Genomic DNA, 6,713 nt, shown 5'->3' with positions numbered 1-6,713 from the left:
TAGTGATACTGGCGGCACTTTTCCTCCTCGAAGCTCACAAGATCAGCGTTACACAAATATGCGTTAAATTCTTCCTTAATTCCCGCTCGATCCAAAAAGTTTTCCGAAGGCCATTCACAAGGACGCACTGGAGCGTCTCTTGGTGGTTCTTCATCAGCATCACGCATTGCAAGCCTGGGTCCTTGCTTTCTTGAAGAACCACCTTGGTACATTTTCCTAAGCATATTTCTTCCTCTGAAAAATTTCTGAAATTTTTAGTAACTTCAAACAAAAGTGAACCAAGCTCAACAAAATTGATAGCAACAACTCCTACAAGTGCCTAGAGCCTATATCATGCATTAGAACTACTTTTGGCCATATAAATTTGACATGCAAGCTCAAGAACATGGTCACCTAGGCAGCACAAATTTGCAATGAATAAAGCACTAGAACAAAAACTAATTGGATCAATGGAGGAGTCACATACCAAGGAACAATCTCCCCAAGCAGTTTTGCGAGAGGTGCTTTGAGCAAGGAGATCGAAAATCGCAACAAAATGAGCTAGAACTCGTGCTTGAGCTGGATATTCGTGTTTGTGGGAGGAAGAAGAAGTGTGTGGGTGCAGGAATAAATGGAGGAGGGCCGCCGTGGGCCCACAAGGCAGGGGGCGCGCCCTCCACCCTCGTGGCCAGGTGGATGCCCTTCCTGTTGTGTTCTCAGTGCCAAATATTCTCAAATATTTCAGAAAAAATCATATTTAAATTTCAGGGCATTTGGAGAACTTTTATTTTCGAGGTATTTTTATATTGCACGGATAATTTAGATAACAGACGGAAAATACTAATTTTTGTTTTATTTAATATAAATAACAGAAAGTAGAAAGTGGGTACAGAAGGTTGTGCCTTCTAGTTTCATCCATCTCATGCTCATCAAAAGGAATCCACTAACATGGTTGATCAAGTCTTGTTAATGAACTCATTCCGAATAACATGGAACCGGAGAAATTTCGAATAACACTATGTTACCTCAACGGGGATATGCACATCCCCAATAATAAGAATATCATATTTCTTCTTGACAGTAGGAAGAGGAAATTCAAAACCTCCAAATATAATCGATGGAATTTTTCCAATAGAGTTGATACTATGAACTTGAGGTTGTTTCCTCGGAAAGTGTACCGTATGCTCATTACCATTAACATGAAAAGTGACATTGCCTTTAGTGCAATCAATAACAGCCCCTGCAGTATTCAAAAAGGGTCTTCCAAGAATAATAGACATACTATCGTCCTTGAGAATATCAAGAATAACAAAGTCCGTTAAAATAGTAACGTTTGCAACTACAATAGGCACATCCTCACAAATACCGACGGGTATAGCAGTTGATTGATCAGCCATTTGCAAAGATATTTCAGTAGGTGTCAACTTATTCAAATCAAGTCTACGATATAAAGAGAGAAGCATAACACTAACACCGGCTCCAAGATCACATAAAGCAGTTTTAACATAGTTTCTTTTAATGGAGCATGGTATAGTGGGTACTCGTGGATCTCCAAGTTTCTTTGGTATTCCACCCTTAAAATTATAATTAGCAAGCATGGTGGAAATTTCAGCTTCCGGTATCTTTCTCTTATTTGTAACAATTTCTTTCATATACTTAGCATAAGGATTCATTTTAAGCATATCAGTTAATCGCATACGCAAAAAGATAGGTCTAATCATTTCAGCAAAGCGCTCAAAATCCTCATCATCCTTTTTCTTGGATGGTTTGGGAGGAAAAGGCATGGGTTTCTGAACCCATGGTTCTCTTTCTTTACCATGTTTCCTAGCAACAAAGTCTTTCTTATCATAACATTGATTCTTTGATTGTGGGTTATCAAGATCAACAGCAGGTTCAATTTCTATATCATTATCATTACTAGGTTGAGCATCATCATGGACATTATCATTAACATTATTACTAGTTTCAGGTTCATTACCAGATTGTGTTTCAGCATCAGAAATAGAAATATCATTTGGATTCTCAGGTGGTTGAGCAATAGGTTCACTAGAAGCATGCAAAGTCCTATCATTTTTATTTTTCTTCCTTTTAGAAGGACTAGGTGCATCTATATTATTTCTCTGAGAATCTTGCTCAATTCTCTTAGGATGGCCTTCAGGATACAAAGGTTCCTGAGTCATTCTACCAGTTCTAGTAGCCACTCTAACAACATAATCATTATTCTTACTATTCAATTCATTGAGAAAATCATTTTGAGCTTTAAGTACTTGTTCTACTTGAGTGGTAACCATAGAAGCATGTTTACTAATAAGTTTAAGTTCACCTTTAACATTAGCCATATAATCGCCCAAGTGTTCAAGCATATTTGAATTGTATTTCAATTATCTACCAAAATAAGCATTGAAGTCTTCTTGCTTAACCATAAATTTATCAAACTCATCTAAGCATGGGCTAGCAAACTTAGTAGATGGGATTTCAGCTTTATCATATCTATAGAGAGACTTTACCTTTACTACCTGTGTCGGGTTATCAAGACCATGTACTTCTTCAATAGGTAATGCATTAAGATCATATGTTTATTCAACAGTCGGTAAATTAAGACCGTGTATTTCTTCAATAGGAGGTAAATTCTTAACATCTTCAGCTTTAATACCTTTTTCTTTCATAGATTTCTTTGCCTCTTGCATATCTTCAGGACTGAGAAATAGAACACCTCTCTTCTTCTGAATTGGTTTAGGAATAGGCTCAGGAAGTGTCCAATTATTTTCATTTGTCAACATATTATTCAATAGAATTTCAGCTTCATCCGGTGTTCTTTCCCTGAAAACAGAACCAGCACAACTATCCAGGTAATCTCTGGAAGCATCGGTTAGTCCATTATAAAAGATATCAAGTATTTCATTTTTCTTAAGAGGGTGATCAGGCAAAGCATTAAGTAATTGGAGAAGCCTCCCCCAAGCTCGTGGGAGACTCTCTTCTTCAATTTGCACAAAATTATATATATATATATATCCCTTAAGGCAGCTTGTTTCTTATGAGCAGGAAAATATTTAGCAGAGAAGTAATAAATCATATCCTGGGGACTACACACACAACCAGGATCAAGAGAATTAAACCATATCTTAGCATCACCATTTAATGAGAACGGGAATATTTTAAGGATATAAAAGTAGCGAGTTCTCTCATCTTTAGTGAACAGGGTGGCTATATCATTTAATTTAGTAAGATGTGCCACAACAGTTTCAGATTCATAGCCATGAAAAGGATCAGATTCAACCAAAGTAATTATATCAGGATCAATAGAGAATTCATAATCCTTATCGGTAACACAGATGGGTGAAGTAGCAAAAGCAGGGTCAGGTTTCATTCTAGCATTAAGAGATAGCTGCTTCCATTTAGCTAATAACCTCTTGAGTTCGTATCTATCTTTGCAAGCTAAAATAGCTAGAGCAGCTTCTTTTTAAAAAACATAACCCTCAAGAATAACAGGTGATTCATATTTATTAGGGGAAGAGTCTTCATCATCACTTTCATCAATATTATCAGATTCAATATTTTCACTCTCTCTAACCCTAGCAAGTTGTTCATCAAGAAATTCATCAAGTGGTAAAGTAGTATCAAGTATAGAAGTAGTTTCATCATAAGTATCATGCATAGCAGAAGTGGCATCATCAATAACATGCGACATATCAGAACGAATAGCAGAAGCAGGTTTAGGTGTCGCAAGCTTACTCAAAACAGAAGGTGAATCAAGTGCAGAGCTAGATGGCAGTTCCTTACCTCCCCTCGTAGTTGAGTGATAAATCTTGGTTTTTGGATCTCTCAAGTTCTTCATAATGATAAGCAGATATAAATCCCAACTGACGCAAAGAATAGAGTTATGCTCCCCGGCAACGGCGCCAGAAATAGTCTTGATAACCCACAAGTATAGGGGATCACAACAGTTTTTGAGGGTAGAGTATTCAACCCAAATTTATTGATTCGACACAAGGGGAGCCAGAGAATATTCTCAAGTATTAGCAGCTGAGTTGTCAATTCAACCACACTTGGAAACTTAATATCTGCATCAAAGTATTTAGTAGCAAAGTAATATGATAGTAGTGGTAACGGTAGCAAAAGGTAACGGTAGTAAAAGTAATGTTTTTGGTATTTTGTAGTGATGATAGCAATAGCAACGGAAAAGTAAATAAGCGAAGAACAATATATGGAAAGCTCGTAGGCAATGGATCAGTGATGGAGAATTATGCCGGATGCGGTTCATCATGTAACAGTCATAACCTAGGGTGACACAGAACTAGCTCCAATTCATCAATGTAATGTAGGCATGTATTCCGAATATAGTCATATGTGCTTATGGAAAAGAACTTGCGTGACATCTTTTGTCCTACCCTCCCGTGGTAGCGGGGTCCTAGCGGAAACTAAGGGATATTAAGGCCTCCTTTTAATAGAGTACCAGACCAAAGCATTAACAGACAGTGAATACATGAACTCCTCAAACTACGGTCATCACCGGTAAGTATCCCGATTATTGTCACTTCGGGGTTAACGGATCATAACACATAATAGGTGACTATAGACTCGCAAGATAGGATCAAGAACTCTCATATATTGATGAAAACATAATAGGTTCAGATCTGAAATCATGGCACTCGGGCCCTAGTGACAAGCATTAAGCATAGCAAAGTCATAGCAACATCAATCTCAGAACATAGTAGATACTAGGGATCAAACCCTAACAAAACTAACTCGATTACATGATAAATCTCATCCAACCCATCACCGTCTAGCAAGCCTACGATGGAATTACTCACGCACGGCGGTGAGCATCATGAAATTGGTGATGGAGGATGGTTGATGATGACGATGGCGACAAATTCCCCTCTCCGGAGCCCCGAACGGACTCCAGATCAGCCCTCCCAAGAGGTTTTAGAGCTTGGCAGCGGCTCCGTATCGTAAAATGCGATGAATCCTTCTTCTTTATTTTTTTCTCCCCGAAAGCAAATATATAGAGTTGGAGTCGAGGTCGGAGGAGCTTCAGGGGGCCCATGAGGTAGGGGGGCGCGCCCCCACCCTCGTGGCTAGGGTGTGGCCCCCTGGTCTTCATCTTTTGCAAGGATTTTTTATTATTTCCGAAAAGATGTTCCGTGAAGTTTCAGGTCATTCCGAGAACTTTTGTTTCTGCACATAAATAACACCATGGTAATTCTGCTGAAAACAGCGTCAGTCCGGGTTAGTTCCATTCAAATCATGCAAGTTAGAGTCCAAAACAAGGGCAAAAGTGTTTGGAAAAGTAGATACGACGGAGACGTATCAGAGCTTTGCTCATCCACTTGGTTACCTTCTCCTCGGAGATGGCGCCTCCTCGGAGAAGATCCCCCAAGCGGATTCAAGACCCCTTCACGAGAAGAACCTCAAGACCTCCTCACGGAGAAGACCGGCTACCTTTGTACCGTCCCTAGTTGATCGTGTACCGTGTGATCTCTTATGTACTCGAGGATCTAGCACATGTGTGACTATTTCTTGTTGGTTTAGTGTTTCTCTTGTGTTTCCCTCGTGTTTTCCCTCGTTCCCCTCCTCGTGTTCTTCGTGTTCATCGCGGGATCCACTCCTTTCATGAAAGATCGGCCGATTAGGGTTCCTACCCTACATCAGGCGATCTCCTCAAGGGCGCGTCGCTGGTGCTCCATTTCCTCCCGGACGTAGTTGTCCCGCGCCCATTTGAGGCCGGTCTCCTCGTCGGTGGCCATGTCTAGGTGCGCCTGCTTGACGACGACTGGCGGCGTCGCCGGCTCCTTCTTCGGCCTGACCAGACAAAGATGGCCGCGGGAAGAGGGGTATCGACGGCGACCCTCGTTTATGACAAGGGTGCCGCTACGCCGCGCTCCAGCGTATCTTGGGGCTCGGCCTTCACGGCGGCGAGCGACGTCCATGCGCCGGAGGAGTGGGAGCCGGAGGAGGAAGACGACGTGCCCGCCATGCGCCTTGGCTACCATGAGGCGCCGCTTCGGCGTAGGAAGGACGGCGTCGGATACTCCATCCGCGACGAGTGGGCGTCGACGACGAAGAAGAGAGGGGCATCAACGGCGAGAGAGAGAGAGGCTGTGGCGAGCAAGTGTGCGGCCATCACGCGAGGGAGGGTGACTTTTATAGTGGTGAGCGGGTGGCAGCAGTGTGGGCGCATGGCGGGAGGGGGCGGGACGCGCGGCAGTGGCGCGCCTTCACTGCGCCGCCCGTGAATCAGTGGAAGGCTGACCGGCGGCAACCTTCGCATTGATTCCCACAGGAAACCGAGGCGATGAGGACGACAAAGATTCTCGGCATCGCCTAGTCACTGACTCGGCGGGTACACCAGGCTTTCGCGCCAAAAATGTTTCCCCGACGCCCCTGGGTGCCCCCCAGCGCGCCGAGTTCGGCCTGGGTCCGCTGGCGCCAATTTCGGCCCTAACCGGCGAAAATTGGGTTTCTGGGCCGTGACTAGGCCAATTTTTTTGAGCCGACGATAAAAAAGAGGCTTGGGAGGGGAGGGGGCATGCTGGGGGGCGAGTGGAGATGCTCTAAAGTTGCATGTAAGAGCATCTCCAGCCGTTGCCCCCCCAGGGTGCCGAAAAAGAGCCGCCTGAGGGCGAACCGGCGCTAGATTGGCCCCTGGGGGCAATCTAGCTCCCAGCCACGCCCCCAGGCGCCACCCCCCAAGTCGCGACAAATTCAAACTTGGTCATTCCCGCTCACAAAAA

The sequence above is a fragment of the Triticum urartu genome, chromosome 2A, assembly GCF_056163025.1.
Source record: "Triticum urartu cultivar PI428250 chromosome 2A, HENAU_Tu73, whole genome shotgun sequence".
In the NCBI taxonomy this organism is placed as follows: Eukaryota; Viridiplantae; Streptophyta; class Magnoliopsida; order Poales; family Poaceae; genus Triticum; species Triticum urartu.
Note: the sequence above shows the minus strand (reverse complement) of the source record.